Genomic DNA, 17,347 nt, shown 5'->3' with positions numbered 1-17,347 from the left:
ACCAGCCAGCTGACCTGCACATTCCCTGAACACCCGCCCAGGTATGTTGTCGGGGCCTGGAGCCTTACATGGGTTGACTCTCCTCAGAGTCTTCAACACGTCGGCTGAGTCAAGGCAGAGTGCCTCCTCTTCCTGATGGGGAACAGTTTTAACTGCTGGAGTGTTGTTTAGTGCCTCGAACCTCCCAAAGAAGTTATTTAGTCCATTTAGGAAGTCAGCATCAACTTCACCCACCGGGGGGAGGGTGAGTTGTAGTCTGTAATCGCCCGTATGCCTTGCCACATACTCCTGATGTTGTTGGCGTCGTGGAAAAGATCCTGAATTTTCCGACTGTGGCTCCGCTTCGCTAACCTGATGGCACGGTTCAAGTTGGCTCTCGCTGTCCTCAGTGCCTCCTTGTCGCCAGACTTGAAGGCTGAGTTCCGTGCTTGTAGCGCACGCCTTGTTTGGAAAGCGAAAAACCGATGCCGTACGGCGTCAGCACTATGTTGTTTTCAATAAAAACATGAAGAATTCACGTTTGCGTCAGTCAATTTTAATTTTTATAAAGGATTATTCTCATTTGATGTCTTTAAATTCATCCGCGTTCTGCTATTGAAGCGGGGTGCATTCAAAGACCAATTGTACAGACGGAACACTCATTTACTTCACCAAAAAGCAACAATATAATTACGTGAGCTCTTTGCATAAACCTCGATGCAAAGAAACTCCTCCTTTTGGGTACCGTTACATGCTACAAGGAGTATATATTACAAAGGAGACTTTATACTTAATTGTGATCATCATTCATCCATTCATTTTATTACTCTGGTATTTTCAAAGCAAATTAATATTGTTGCATTTATTAATTTGCTTTAAAATGACAGCGCAATATAATTAAAAGCTGACACTATAGGAATGTCAAACGTGTTCATTTAAGAAAAAGCCACACACGTTTTGTGATCAAATCTTTCATAACGAGAATGATTTGAGTGAATTGATTTGAATGAATAATTGAGAAGAAGTTTCAGTTCTGAAGGCTCCTTTTGTCCCAAGCAAAGTGAAAGGTGGTGGGATAAAAATTGTAACAGGAACGCTATAAAAAATGTCAAGCCGTGAATATTTGTGCCCCCCTCCCATTTTCAGAACGGTGAGTCCTGGACATCGACTGGCTTTTTTTCTGTCTTCCTGGGGGTCTGTTCAGGTAGTGTGGCAAATTTTAACAGGTTCCCTCATTCCTAGGCCAAATTACAGGGGGGGAACATATCCTCACGGCGGCCCCGTGAGGATATGTTCCCCCCCCCTTATTTTGAGAACGGTGAGTCCTAGACTCCAACTGTTTTTTCTTTCTGTCTTCCTGGGGGTCTGCTCAGGTAGTGTGGCACATTTGAACAGGTTCCCTCATTCCTAGGCCAAATTACAGGGGGGGAACATATCCTCCCCCCCCCCCCCCCCCCCCCCTTATTTTGAGAACGGTGAGTGCTGGACTCCAGCTGTTTTTTTCTGATGATTTGTGCAGTGATACTGTTATTACTGCACTTTATCAATGTCTTTGGCCTTATTTTGGTCAAACAACTTTGTTTCTTAATCATATAACATACATAAAAAATAATGACTTTAAACTTCATTAAGAAAAAAAAAATATATATTTTTTTTTAAATAATAAAATAAAAAAATTTAATTAAAAAAAAGCAAAATGGTCTTCAAGCAAGCTTCAAATATTTAGCATTTAATTTCTGTACACAAAAAAGAGCCTTCGGTTGGAGGCTCCCCGACACATACAAGATGGAACCACCTGCAACACTCGTCACACTGAATCTGGTAAACAACGAAAAAAGCAAGATCATACAATGCAGCACATTTACAATAATTTACAACGAATGTGTAATTCAATATATTTCTTAATCATCACATGCATTAGTTAACAAGACCTGACATAATTACCCATCTGTTGTCTGTGTCATGTGTAGCTTCCCCACAAACAAAGCACAAGTCAGATAAATCATCTGTGAAAACAAAGACAGAAGAATTGCTATCGTACTTCCCTGTGTAAAACTTAACTGAGTTGTATATAGCATTGATAGCACAGTCAGGACCATTCTTTGGGTGGCAATAACATCTCTTGGGTGCATATTACCTACCAGTCTCTAATAGAAGTGTGGTGGCAATTTGCAGCCTGTACCTATTTATATTGTGTGCCTTTACCGAGAAATCTATTTCTTCATTTGAAAGATGTTCTGCAAACTGAAAAAGACAATGTCAGATGTTGACAGTGCATAAAGATTGCCTTAAATACTTGCCATCTTTAGCCTATATATCGTATATATCGTTTGATTAAGTTTTTGCATAATTGAGTGATATGAGTTTGGTAAATATAGTCTGTAAATCAAATGCATACTTTCAAAGCAAAGACACCACAAGAGGTTGAATCTTGTTGCCTGGGATGGGGGACAGTGCCACAAGTCCACCCGGAAACATTGCACCCCTTGTTGCGCATGAACGCCCTGAAATATAAGAGCCAGCACATAAACACAAATTTCAAGTTTTATCCGTCAATTACATAAGTTGTATTGATAAAAACAAAAACCTAGTCCACTTTCAAAAGAAAGCGCACATCTTCAGTTAAAAGTTGATATCACAATAGTACTCTGACTTTTAGAAGCTGTGCTTACCGGGTTGATTCCAGGCATTTTTTAATGTCCATTTGAGACTCACCAAGAGGATCAAGCAGTAATGACCTTTTTTCTCCTGGCATGATTGCCTATATTTTAAACACAAAATATGAGGTTTTATTATTTATATGCATGAATTATCAAACATTTTGCACATAACTATATATTTTTTTGCTGTAATGTTACTCCCTCTTGTGGCATTAAAACATTTCTTTACCGCCAGCTTCAAATGATTATGCTCATTAACAATGCCAACAATAAGTTTGTATTCCACCGGGTTGATCTAAAAATAAACAGAAGAAAAAAATGCGTCTGTCAATAATTTCAATAAAATGTGTAAATAACAAAATTAATGCCAATTGAGTTTTTTAATAAAATTGTTATAATGTCTTAATAACGTTGTTGGGCCACTAATTGGCCCGGCAACAATATTAAGACATTTAACTTCTTAACTTCATTGATAATTTTGCAAGATATAATTCAATAAACAGTATTAATACAGACAGACCTTGAGTCTCTGGCTCTTTCCATTCCATAAATTAGTCATTGCAAATGAGTCAATATAGGAAACCTTTTCCTCGCTGATTTGGTTGCGTTTGTTCACCAACAACAGGAGGTACACGTTTATAACCTGTAATTGAAACGGCAAACAAATTGAAACAGAAAATATTCCCCCCCCCCACAAAAAAAAATACAGTGCTGCCAATTAAGACTTGAAACAAAACAGTCAAACCGAGAAACCTAAGTTTCAGATATGAAAACATAATTTTACCTCCGATTCCAGCTCAGAATTGGGTCCAACATTCATAATGTCCCAAAAGAACAATTTGTACGCCCCGATTTCTGATAGGAGAACATGAACGTGCTTTCCCTTCCAGGCATCTTGAACGTCTGCCAAAAATAAGTCAGAACAATACCTCAAAATGCAATTGGAAATGTGGTTCATTCCATAGCAGCAAGTGGCACTTATAAAACACTCTGTGAGTACAAGACCTATGTGCCACATATCCATAATGTATGTTTTAATATGTTTACAGTTTTATCATGAATACATCTTACATTTGTCCACATTCTCCCTTGTTTGTCTAAAAGTCAAAGACAGTCGTGGTGGTGTTGCGGTATTAAGAGCAGGGGAAAAGGGAGCCGTGGCTGGAGGAGCTGTTGCTGAAGGAGCAGTCGCAGAGGGGGTGGTGACTGGAGGAGCTGAGGCTAGAGGAGCAGTGGCAGTGGGAGCGGTGCTTGGAGGATCTGCGGTTGGTGGAGCAGTGGGAGAGGGAGCGGTGGTTGGAGGAGCTGCGGGGGGAGGAGCAGTGGCAGAGGGGGTAGTGGCTGGAGGAGCTGAGGCTGGAGGAGCAGTGGCAGAGGGAGCGGTGCTTGGAGGAGCTGCGGCTGGTGGAGGAGCAGTGGGAGAGGAAGCGGTGGTTGGAGGAGCTGCGGCGGGAGGAGCAGTGGCTGGAGGAGCAGTGGCTGGAAGAGCTGAGGCTGGTGGGGATAGTGACTGTGTCATCCAGGAGGATGCTCCTTTTTTGTTTTCATACCTATGAGGCACTCTTTGTTTATTTTCTTTGTATGGTTTTAGGTGGTCAATGTTTATTTTGGGGACCAAGGCTCCATTCTCATCCTGGAGGTCAGCTGTCTTGCCCTCAATCGCCACAATTTTGTATGGCCCCAAAAAATTGGGGTTCAATTTTCCTCCCTTTCTTTGTTGAGACCTGATATTTTGTCTTAGAACAAGATCTCCGATGTGTACAGTTGGTGTGGTCCCTGAGATTGTTTTTGGGTGCCTTGTTTTTTCCTGTGCTTTTCTAATGTGCTCTCTAACTTGCTCAAATAGTTGGTCTTGTTCGTTATGGTTTTGTGCCATAACTTCCATCCCCACCACATCCTCCACAGTGCCATCAACCTTCAGAAAAAGCAAACATTTGCTGTCATGATTAAAGTGTCAACAAGTTTTAGTTTTACAATTAAGATGTACCTAAACAAATTCAACAAGCAAATTGTCCTTGATCGTATAAAAACTTCTCCATGATACTGTATATCCTTGTAATGGATCATGGATCTTGATGTGCCAAAATCTTACCTCGTAGTGTTCTGGCACTTGAATGGGGTAGCGTGCCTCTCTGCCGAACATTAGAAAGTAAGGCGAGTACTTTGTTGTCATTTGTTTTTTGGCCCGCAGACCAAATATAACTACATCCAAATATTCATCCCAGCTTTCTGGATGCTGACAAACCACTTTGCTCAGAGCTCTAAAAAACAAAATCAGTTTTAAAATTGCGCTGGTGACAGTGTTGTTGTTTTTTTATTAATTTTGGAGAATTGTATATAAATGACTCCAATGACAATTTTTAAATCAAAATGTGTTTTTTCTGACCTAACAGTTTTTATAGTGCATGTTATTTACTTTGAAAGTGCCTTGAAAACAAAAACAAACTCATGAGCAACATCATAACAAGAAATTGTCAAAGATTAATGTGGGTAAATGAAGTATACTCACCTTTGAATTGTCCCATTTAATTTTTCCACCAACCCATTAGTTTGAGGGTGGTATGGTGAGCAAAGGCTTCTTTTTATGTCAAGCATTTCACATACTCTCTTGTTGATCTGCAGTTGCCAGGGGAAAGAATAAGTAATTGAGTTGGGCAATTTTGCAGTGAAATAGTGACTCAAATTGGTAGACGAATTTTAGGATACAGGCGGTAACAACAGCAGCAGACTTCGACCTCAATGGATAGGCTTGAGGCCATTTCGTGAAATAATCGACCATCACGCAAATATATTGGTATCCATCTTTTGTCTGAGCCAGTTTGCCAATGAGGTCCATCCCCAAGAGTTCAAATGGCTGAGACACCTAATAAATAAATATTTATAAAAACAAATTGTGTTAAACTGATGTTGCTGAGAAAAATAGTTATATAAAGTATGCCACATACAAAATACTATAAAGACCTTGGGTCAAAATAGAGAACATTATTTGGATTAACTGACCTGTATAGGCATGACCTCTGTTGGGCTTTTTATTGATATGCCGGCTGCCTGACATTCGGTGCACTGGGACACCTGACAATGGCAAGTTTTGTGGAAAAGTAGTCATTGTTAATAAATGCATGCAAAAAGAAGGGGACGATCTTAGATAATCATTTTGAATTGTTTGCAAAAGATACAAAGGAATAGTTTCATTCATTATGTTTGCAGGCTTAAAAAAATGAACAAACAAGTATACTCTTTTTGTATTGTTTACATACTCACTCATTAATGTCAACAGACATCGCTGGCCAGTAATATCTCAGAGAGATGCTGTGTCTTGTTTTATTTTGCCCGGCGTGTGCCCCTGCCGGGCTGGCATGAAAACTCTTCAGCACCACACACAACCTTCACTTGGACTGCCTGGTCTGTGCCTTTTTGGCGGCAATAATACAGCTCCCCTCCTGAGTCGAAGTAAAAATATAACGTTGAATTAGCACCATACTTGTGGTAATTCATGAAGTACTCACTCAATACACCTAATTGCAAATTTGCTACTTGGACAAAAAAAAAAAAACAGTTTCATATTATATCAAATGTTCACTCAATGGGTCTACAACCAAATATGTTACTTTAGTTTGATAATTTATCAAATATTTACTCAATAGATCTACAAATAGTTCCTTGAAAAAAACATTAGCTTGAGTTGCACTCAACAAATTCAACAATTTCCTTCATAGTAAGGTGTGTTATATAAATTGCGTTCAACATTTCATAAGTCAATTATTTGTGTTATAGAGTAATTACTCTAAAACTCAAGTTTCTGACGTTAGTGTAGAAATTAGCAGGTTCTGCAATGTGAATTTTTGGTGCGTCTCTGGATCTAATTTGCTTGATTTATGTACGTTGTGTATCTTACCCTCAACGTCGTAAAAAGAAGCTTTTCTTCTCAATACGTACTTCTCCTTCTTCGTAATACCATTTGTGTTAGATAAATTGTATATATATGTTATCATGCGTTCCCTAATGAGTACATATTAATAAAGTTATTGCGCAGAATGCTTGCTGTTTCTTCTTGCAGACATCACCTAGTCCACAACAAGGCAAACGATGCTGGCTGGAGCTTCCTGACCTTCTACACATCTGGGAATCCAAGAAAGTTGTTGATGTCTGCACATGTCATTTTGTCTATGCACTCTTTTCACATGACTACTTTGTTTCCCATAACATTTTATCCTTGCGACTTCTAGTTTCACATAGAATCTCGTTTCTTCACTCTTGAGACTAGCCCCCGCTTTCCCCCCCACCTATCAGGGGCTAGTCTCACATTGTAGGTAGGGCATTCCTTAATAAAAAGAAGTGTAAACATGACCTTTAGTGTATTTTGGATTGCTGTAAGTCTGGATGCACTCCTCGCGAGAAAAGATCAACATTCTGTCTCACTGGTTTTGTCTGCTGATCCTTTTGCTGAATCTGAACCTAACAATTTGGGTATTCACGTTTTGTTTTGTAGGCAATAATTTGTTGGTAAATAGTTGGGTCCATCGTGCGGCAGCGTATTGTTGTCAGAAAACAAATGGCGAAATGACATGAAGTGCGCACTTACAAAGTGGGGTAAAATGGGTGCTTCGATGACAAGTTTGAATTCAAGACAATATTGTTTGACCAACAAAGAAAAGAAAACATTATTATCTATTTGTTTATTTGTTTATTTAACATCCAATATTGTAAAGTTATCAGTGCACAAATCATTTATTTACATTTACACCGTTTTAAATGGGGGGGGGGAACATATTCTCACAGGGCACCCGTGAGGATATGTTCCCCCCTGTAACTTGTATTAGTACTGTTTATTGAATTATATCTTGCAAAATTATCAATGAAGTTAAGAAGTTAAATGTCTTAATATTGTTGTCGGGCCAATTAGTGGCCCAACAACGTTATTAAGACAACAATTTTATTAAAAAACCCAATTAGCATTAATTTTGTTCTTTACACATTTTATTGAAATTATTGACAGATGTGCACTGATAACTTTACGATATTGGATGTTAAATAAATAAATAAACAAATAAATAATAATGTTTTTTAATAAAGTTTAAAGTCATTATTTTTGATGTATGTTATATGATTAAGAAACAAAGTTGTTTGACCAAAATAAGGCCAAAGACATTGATAAAGTGCAGTAATAACAGTATCACTGCACAAATCATCAGAAAAAAACAGCTGGAGTCCAGCACTCACCGTTCTCAAAATAAGGGGGGACATATCCTCACGGGGCCGCCGTGAGGATATGTTCCCCCCCTGTAACTTGGGCTAGGAATGAGGGAACCTGTTCAAATTTGCCACACTACCTGAAGAGACCCCATATCCTCACGGGGCCGCCGTGAGGATATGTTCCCCCCCTGTAACTTGGGCTAGGAATGAGGGAACCTGTTCAAATTTGCCACACTACCTGAACAGACCCCCAGGAAGACAGAAAAAAAAGCCAGTCAATGTCCAGGACTCACCGTTCTCAAAATGGGAGGGGGGTACAAATATTCACTGCGCTGTCATTTTAAAGCAAATTAATAAATGCAACAATATTAATTTGCTTTGAAAATACCTGAGTAATAAAATGGATGGATGAATGATGATCACAATTAAGTATAAAGTCTCCTTTGTAATATATCTCCTTGTAGCATGTAACGGTACCCAAAAGGAGGAGTTTCTTTGCATCGAGGTTTATGCAAAGAGCTCACGTAATTATATCGTTGCTTTTTGGTGAAGTGAATGAGTGTTCCGTCTGTACGACTGGTCTTTGAATGCACCCCGCTTCAATGGCAGAACGCGGATGAATTTAAAGACATCAAATGAGAATAATCCTTTATAAAAATTAAAATTGACTGACGCAAACGTGAATTCTTCATGTTTTTATTGAAAACAACATAGTGCTGACGCCGTACGACGCCATACGGCATCGGTTTTTCGCTTTCCAAACAAGGCGTGCGGGCTCCCGCGGCAGGGGGAACAAAATCTCACGGGGGAACCAAATCGAGCACAACACCGGCGAGTCCGCTGCATCGTGAGCATCTGGGACTTGTGCCCGAAGCACTCCGAGGCTACGTAAACAGTCTAGGGTAGTTGTGGCTACGAGTCCAAAAACACTTGATGACCGTAACTCCAGCAGGCGCTGGCGATCATATACTAACCTACTGGATGGATAAACTAATCTTTGTGTTGTTTGTAGCGTCCTAGGCGGCATATTTTGTAGAAATGCTCGCAGGTTGTCGAGAGCCGTAGCAGCCGCAGCCGACTAGGGCACCGCCATCTTAACCATTTTAACCATTATCGTTACAGTTCAGTAGTTGTTGGCTCGTTGAACTCTTGTTTTGTTAAATAAAGAGCCGTTTACCAAACCCACGTCTTTCCTTGTACTTTGTTAACGCTACAATATAATTATATACTAGATCTGTGGAATGACGAGGCTGACGTCAGGGCGCACGCGCGGCGTTGTTGACAAAGGACGAGGAGTTTGATCGATGGATTTAATGATTTGGAGTGACCCAGATGGTTTGATAATATTATTGCTTATATAATAGTTATTTGATAGATAATTTATATATCGTTATATGGGCCTGTGGAATATTTTGAAGTGCAAGCTCCGTCAGCGGCGCGCACCCATTGTTGACATAACGATCGGTGGATTTAATGAATTGGAGTGACACAGATGGTTTTATAAACGTGTTATTTATGTAATAGTTATTTGAATAACTCTGAATGTTACGTCAGGCCCGTTCTCAGCCATTCGTTTGTGTTTATGTCACGTTAGCATACTTATCATTTAGCCTGTCGTTGCTAGTTCATGTCTGTTATTGGTGTTGGATTTTGTCGAATAAATTTCCCCCAAAATGCGACTTATACGCCGGAGCGACTTATATATGTTTTTTTTTTTTTTTTACGTTATTGTGTATTGTTAGAGTTGTGCACACTCCAACGTATTTTGCAAGAACCAAACAGGAGACAAGTAAGTCCTTTTAAGCACCTGCAGGTGGAGAGTCCATTCGTCGCTGTGTGGGCAGCGATGATCGAATGAAGTCTGACTCAGGCTTCTCGCAAGAGCATTTTATTGAGAGAAACAGAGTGGGGGTTGAGAGTGGGGGTCAGAGTAGACAAATGGGGCCGAAGCCCCTGGCCTGCTGATCACGATGTTGTGTGAACAAAACAACTTTGATTGCTTCCTCTGCAGCTAATCAATCAGTTCAAAATATCTTAGCACTTTGTTCTACTACTTTTGTTAAGACAGGACAAGCGAGTTTAATTATTACAGGTTACATTCCAACATAAGCATAGGATCAAACTAATCTATCAACCCTAACAGTGGGTACCATGATTGGGTATAAAAGGAGCCCCCCCCAAACATGCTCAGTCATTTACAAGCAAGGATGGGGCGAGGTTCACCACTTTGCGTGAGAAAATAGTTGAACAGTTTAAGAACAACATTTCTCAAAGCAAAATTGTAAGGAATTTAGGGATTTCAACATCTACGGTCTGGTGGCCGGGCCTTCACCCATGGGGCCCGGCCGGGCATAGCCCGAAAAGGAAACGTGGGTCCCCCTTCCCATGGGCTCACCACCTGTGGGAGGGGCCGAAGGGGTCGGGTGCAATGTGTGCTGGGCGGCAGCCAAAGGCAGGGACCTTGGCAGTCTGATCCCCGGCTGCAGAAGCTGGCTCTTGGGACATGGAATGTCACCTCTCTGGCTGGAAAGGAGCCCGAGCTGGTGTGCGAGGCAGAAAAATTCCGACTAGATATAGTCGGACTAGCCTCCACGCACAGTTTGGGTTCCGGTACAAGCCCTCTCGAGAGGGGCTGGACTCTCTTCCACTCTGGAGTTGCCCACGGTGAGAGGCGTCGAGCAGGTGTGGGTATACTTATTGCCCCCCGGCTGGGCGCCTGCACATTGGGGTTCACCCCGGTGAACGAGAGGGTAGCCTCCCTCCGCCTTCGGGTGGGGGGACGGGTCCTGACTGTTGTTTGTGTCTATGCACCAAACGGCAGCTCAGAGTACCCACCCTTCTTGGGGTCCCTGGAGGAAGTGCTGGAGAGCGCTCCTTCTGGGGACTCCATCGTTCTACTGGGTGACTTCAATGCTCACGTGGGCAATGACAGTGAGACCTGGAAGGGCGTGATTGGGAGGAACGGCCCCCCCGATCTGAACCCGAGCGGTGTTCTATTGTTGGACTTCTGTGCTCGACATGGATTTTCAATAATGAACACCATGTTCAAGCATAAGGGTGTCCATGTGTGCACTTGGCACCAGGACACCCTAGGCCGCAGTTCGATGATCGACTTTGTAGTCGTGTCATCGGATTTGCGGCCGCATGTTTTGGACACTCGGGTGAAGAGAGGGGCGGAGCTGTCAACTGATCACCACCTGGTGGTGGGTTGGCTCCGATGGTGGGGGAAGATGCCGGTCCGACCTGGCAGACCCAAACGCTCTGTGAGGGTCTGCTGGGAACGTCTGGCAGAATCTCCTGTCAGGAAGAGTTTCAACTCCCACCTCCGGCAGAGCTTTTCCCACGTCCCGGGGGAGGCGGGGGACATTGAGTCTGAGTGGACCATGTTCCGCGCCTCCATTGTTGAGGCGGCCGACCGGAGCTGTGGCCGTAAGGTCGTTGGTGCCTGTCGTGGCGGCAATCCCCGAACCCGCTGGTGGACACCGGCGGTAAGGGATGCCGTCAAGCTGAAAAAGGAGTCCTATCGGGCCGTTTTGGCCTGCGGGACTCCGGAGGCAGCTGACAGGTACCGGATGGCCAAGCGGAACGCGGCTTCGGCGGTTGCTGAGGCAAAAACCCGGGCGTGGGAGGAGTTTGGTGAGGCCATGGAGAATGACTTTCGGACGGCTTCGAGGAAATTCTGGTCCACCATCCGGCGTCTCAGGAGGGGGAAGCAGTGCAACGTCAACACTGTTTACAGTGGGGATGGCGTGCTGCTGACCTCGACTCGGGACGTCGTGAGTCGGTGGGGAGAATACTTCGAAGACCTCCTCAATTCCACCTACACGCCTTCCATTGAGGAAGCAGGGCCTGGAGACTCTGAGGCGGATTCTCCAATCTCTGGGGTCGAAGTCACTGAGGTGGTTAAAAAACTCCTCGGTGGCAAGGCCCCGGGGGTGGATGAGATCCGCCCGGAGTTCTTAAAGGCTCTGCATGTTGTGGGGCTGTCATGGCTGACACGCCTCTACAATGTTGCGTGGACATCGGGGACAGTGCCTCTGGATTGGCAGACTGGAGTGGTGGTTCCCCTCTTTAAGAAGGGGGACCGGACGGTGTGTTCCAATTACAGGGGAATCACACTCCTCAGCCTCCCTGGTAAGGTCTATTCAGGGGTGCTGGAGAGGAGGGTCCGTCGGGAGGTCGAACCTCGGATTCAGGAGGAACAGTGTGGCTTTCGTCCTGGCCGTGGAACAGTGGACCAGCTCTACACCCTCGGCAGGATCCTCGAGGGTGCATGGGAGTTCGCCCAACCAGTCCACATGTGTTTTGTGGACTTGGAGAAGGCGTTCGACCGTGTCCCTCGGGAGGTTCTGTGGAGGGTGCTTCGGGAGTCTGGGGTGCCGAGCCAACTGATAAGGGCGGTTCGGTCCCTGTATCACCGATGCCAGAGTCTGGTCCGCATTTCCGGCAGTAAGTCGGATTCGTTTCCAGTGAGGGTTGGACTCCGCCAAGGCTGCCCTTTGTCACCGATTCTGTTCATAATTTTTATGGACAGAATTTCTAGGCGCAGCCAAGGCGTTGAGGGGGTCCGGTTTGGGGACCTCAGCATCGCGTCTCTGCTTTTTGCAGATGGCGTGGTGCTGTTGGCTTCTTCAGGCCGTGATCTCCAGCTCTCGCTGGAACGGTTCGCAGCCGAGTGTGAAGCGGTCGGGATGAGGGTCAGCACCTCCAAATCCGAGTCCATGGTCCTCGATCGGAAAAGGGTGGAATGCCCTCTCCGGATCGGGGATGAGATCCTGCCCCAAGTGGAGGAGTTCAAGTATCTTGGAGTCTTGTTCACGAGTGAGGGGAGGATGGAGCGCGAGATCAACAGGCGGATCGGTGCAGCGTCGGCAGTAATGCGGACCCTGTACCGGTCCGTTGTGGTGAAGAGAGAGCTGAGCCAAAAGGCAAAGCTCTCAATTTACCGGTCGATTTACGCTCCTACCCTCACCTATGGTCACGAGCTATGGGTCGTGATCGAAAGAACGAGATCCCGGATACAATTGGCCGAAATGAGTTTTCTCCGCAGGATGTCCGGGCTCTCCCTTAGAGATAGGGTGAGGAGCTCGGTCATCCGGGAGAGACTCGGTGTAGAGTCGCTACTCCTCCACGTTGAGAGGATCCAGATGAGGTGGCTCGGACATCTTATCAGGATGCCTCCTGGACGCCTCCCTGGGGAGGTGTTCCGGGCATGTCCCACCGGTAGGAGACCCCGGGGACGACCCAGGACTATGTCTCTCAGCTGGCCTGGGAATGCCTTGGGATCCCCCGGGATGAGCTAGATGAAGTGGCTGGGGAGAGGGAAGTCTGGGAGTCCGTCCTAAAGCTGCTGCCCCCGCGACCCGACCCCGGATAAGCGGAAGAAGATGGATGGATGGATGGACGGTCCATAATATCATCGAAAGGTTCGGAGAATCTGGTGAAATCACTGCACATAAGCGCCATGGCCGGAAACCAAGACTGAATTACCATGACCTTCGATCCCTCAGACGGCACTGCCTTAAAAACCGACATGAGTGTGTAAAGGATATCACCAAATGGGCTCAGTAAAACTTCAGAAAACCACTGTCAGTAAATACAGTTCATCACTACATCAGGAAGTGCGGGTTAAAACTCTACCATGCAAAGCAAAAGCCGTTTATGAACAACATCCAGAAACGCCGCCGGGTTCTCTGGACCCGAGCTCATGTGAAATTGACTGATGCACAATGGAAAAGTGTTTTGTGGTCTGATGAGTCCACTTTTCAAATTGTTTTTTGAAACACTGGACGTCGTGTTCTCCGGACCAAAGAGGAAGCAGACCATCCGGACTGTTATCAACGCAAAGTTCAAAAGCCAGCATCTGTGATGGTATGGGGGTGCATTAGTTTCCATGGTATGGGTGACCTGCATTTCTGTGAAGGCAACATAAATGCTGAAAAGTACATACAGATTTTGGAGCAACATATGCTGCCATCCAAGCGACGTCTTTTTCATGGACGCCGCTGCTTATTTCAGCAATATAATGCCAAGCCACATTCTGCACGTGTTACAACTGTGGCTTCGAAGTAAAAGAGTCCAGGTTCTCCCCTGGCCCGCTTGCAGTCCAGACCTGTCTCCCATTGAAAATGTGTGGCGCATTATGAAGCGTAAAATACGACAGGGAACACCCCGGACTGTTGAACAACTGAAGCGGTTCATCAAGCAAGAATGGGAGAGAATTCCACAATAAAAGCTAAGAGAATTAGTCTCCCCTCTTCCAAAACGTTTATTGAGTGTTATTAAAAGGAAAGGTGATGTAAACAAGCCCTTTCCCAACTTCTACCGCACGTGTTGCAGCCATGAAATACTAAGTTAATTATTATTTGTAAAATAAAATAAAGTTTATGAGTTAGAGCATTAAATATGTTGTCTTTGTAGTGTATTCAATTGAATATAGGTTGAAAAGGATTTTTAAATCATTGTATTTTGTTTTTATTTACATTATAATCAATTTCCCAACTTCAACCGAATCCGGTTTGTAATAATTTGAATTCCTTAAAATAACATTTTGTCTGTGCAGCAATTTATAAAGTTAGTGCACATACAGTAAGCATAGTCCTTAATGACACATACCGTAATTTTCGGACTATAAGTCGCGTTTTTTTCATAGTTTGGGTGGGGGGGCGACTTATACTCAGGAGCGACTTATATGTGAATTTTTTCACAAATTTTCAAAATTCAAAAATCTGCGATGTAGTGAAACCGCGATAAACAAACCGCGATGTAGCAAGGGATTACTGTCATTTGTACTGAAAGTGACGTCAGCAGCGCGGCGGTTGTTTACATAAAGGACAAAGGATTCAATCACAGGATGACGAAGATGACGAAGGGCCCCATGTTTGAAGGATTTAATGATTTGGAGTGACACAAGGTTTGAAAAACTTATTTATGTTATAGTTAATTGATATATTTTATTTTGTAGCAACTTGTATATGTTTTTATCGTTACAGTTCAGTAGTTGTTGGCTCGTTGAACTCTTGTTTTGTTAAATAAAGAGCCGTTTACCAAACCCACGTCTTTCCTGGTACTTTGTTAACGCTACAATATAGTTACCGTATTTGCCGGTGTATTGGTCGACCTTTTTCGATCCAAAATCGACCAGAAAAAATCGACCTCGACTTATACACCGAGTCATAAAATTTAACTTCGTATTCATCGCTTCAAATGTGATGGTAACCAAGGCCGTTTCTCATGCATCTCATTGTGCGTTGCACTTAGAAAATTTGAACCGGGCGGCGTGCGCGAGTGCGCGGCCCGCTGGAAGTCGAATGAGGCTCTGCGATCTCCTCCGCGGTGCTTATAAACAGCCGATCCGCTCGGCGGGGGCTATTTTCGGCCACTTGGCGCGTGCGCACGGCCTCCCGGATGTGCCGGGCGGGTGCGCGAGCTCGCCGGCCGCTGGAAGTCGAATGAGGCTCCGATCTCTTCCGCGGTGCTTATAAACAGCCGATCCGCTCGGCGGGGGCTATTTTCGGCCACTTGGCGCGTGCGCACGGCCTCCCGGATGTGCCGGGCGGGTGCGCGAGCTCGCCGGCCGCTGGAAGTCGAATGAGGCTCCGATCTCCTCCGCGGTGCTTATAAACAGCCGATCCGCTCGGCGGGGGCTATTTTCGGCCACTTGGCGCGTGCGCACGGCCTCCCGGATGTGCCGGGCGGGTGCGCGAGCTCGCCGGCCGCTGGAAGTCGAATGAGGCTCCGCGATCTTCTCCGCGGAGCTTATAAACAGCCGATCCGCTCGGCGGGGGCTATTTTCGGCCACTTGGCGCGTGCGCACGGCCTCCCGGATGTGCCGGGCGGGTGCGCGAGCTCGCCGGCCGCTGGAAGTCGAATGAGGCTCCGCGATCTCCTCCGCGGTGCTTATAAACAGCCGCATGCGCACGGCCTCCCGGAATTTGAACACATTTCGTCAATAAATTTCGCATATTGAATTTTGAAGTTTAATATAATGCAACAATTGAGCTCGACTTATACAAAGGATATATCATAAAATCGTAAATTTCCGTCGAATTTTAGGGGGTCGACTTATACACCGAGTCGACCTATACACCGGCAAATACGGTATGTACTAGATCTTTGTGGCGCACGCACAGCGTTGTTGACATGAAGGATGAGGAATTTGATCGATGGATTTAATGATTTGGAGTGACACAGATGGTTTGATAATAGTGTTGTAATATGATAGTTATTTGAAATATACTTTATATATCGTTACATGGGTTTGTGGAATAATTAGAAATTAACTTACAATGAGTCCGATGTCAGCGGCGCGGCGCATATGCGGCGCATACGCGGCGCATACGCGGCATTGTTTACATAAAGGACGATCGATGGATTTAATGAATTGGAGTTCTTCTTATCCTGGCTACAAGGCAGTTAGTTACAAGGCTTGGCTAGATGTGGTTCAGCCAACTGAACACATTTCTGTCCCTTATCAATAAACTCTGCTAAGTCCGGTGCTGTGCAGGGCGGCTAAGATTGTTCGTTTTGCAGAGGAGAACCCTTCGATGTTCACAGATAGAATTGTCAATGCTGGTCGTGAGGAGGTTCCTCATTTCCAAGATCGACCTTTGTGTCTATCTCCAGGCATGATGTTGTTTTCTGTTCTGTAGCTTTGTGGCTTGTAGCTTGCAGCTTTCGGCGTAGCTTGTAGTGTAGCTTGCAGCGTAGCTTCTAGTGTAGCTTTGTAGCGTAGCTTATAGCTGTGTTGTAGCTATTATTTATGTAATCGATATTTGAATAACTCTGAATGTTACATCAGGCCCGTTCTCAGCTCCTCGTTTGTGTATATGTCACGTTAGCATACCGTATCCTTTAGCCTGTTGTTGCTGGTTCATGTCTGTTCTTGGTGTTGGATTTTGTCAAATAAATTTGCCCCAAAAGTGCGACTTATGCTCCGGTGCGACTTATATATGTTTTTTTTCACTTTATTGTGCATTTTATGGCTGGTGCGACTTATACTCCGGAGCGACTTATAGTCCGAAAAATACGGTAAATGTTTTTCTATTTTCTGCCCTTTAACTAGAAAACATCTAAGTGAAGACAGCCACCATGTCTGTGACTGTTCATGAGAATCGGAAATCCCGTACCAGCACGGGATCTATGAACATTTCACTGTTCCACAAGCCATCACACCCTGATAGTGTCTTGACTCATCTAAACACAATGAGGAAACAGTGCGTGTTCACAGATATCACGTTGAGAGCTGGGGACCGCTCCTATCAATGTCACAGGTAAGAGAATTGTTGATTTAAATATATTTGTTCCTATTGTATGTGCATATATGGTACAGTGATCCCTCATTTCTCACGGGAGATGCGTTCCACAACCACCCGCGAAAAACGAAAGTCTGCGAAGTAGAAACTTTATATGCATTATTTAGAAATTTAAATACCAATGTATTGAAATGTGCAATACATAGTGTTTCTTGTTGGCCGCTCGACGCCATGGGTGTATTGTAAGTCAATTAAAAGTAT

The 17,347-nt window shown here is 44.4% G+C and overlaps 1 long non-coding RNA gene across 1 annotated transcript; it reads right to left on the bottom strand.

Annotated features, from left to right (window-relative positions):
• Positions 1-1,557: 1,557 nt before the first annotated feature.
• On the bottom strand, positions 1,558-5,890 carry LOC125970565 (uncharacterized). The gene is made up of 12 exons (XR_011087027.1): positions 5,640-5,890; positions 5,149-5,502; positions 4,732-4,900; positions 3,711-4,554; positions 3,424-3,542; positions 3,160-3,282; positions 2,869-2,934; positions 2,652-2,740; positions 2,378-2,483; positions 2,121-2,223; positions 1,924-1,985; positions 1,558-1,797 (listed from the first exon to the last, which is right to left on the bottom strand). It is a non-coding gene; the product is annotated as an uncharacterized lncRNA (long non-coding RNA).
• Positions 5,891-17,347: the final 11,457 nt, after the last annotated feature.

This window comes from Syngnathus scovelli, chromosome 6, assembly GCF_024217435.2.
Source record: "Syngnathus scovelli strain Florida chromosome 6, RoL_Ssco_1.2, whole genome shotgun sequence".
Lineage (NCBI taxonomy): Eukaryota > Metazoa > Chordata > Actinopteri > Syngnathiformes > Syngnathidae > Syngnathus > Syngnathus scovelli.
Note: the sequence above shows the minus strand (reverse complement) of the source record. Positions and strands in the feature narration are given on the sequence as shown.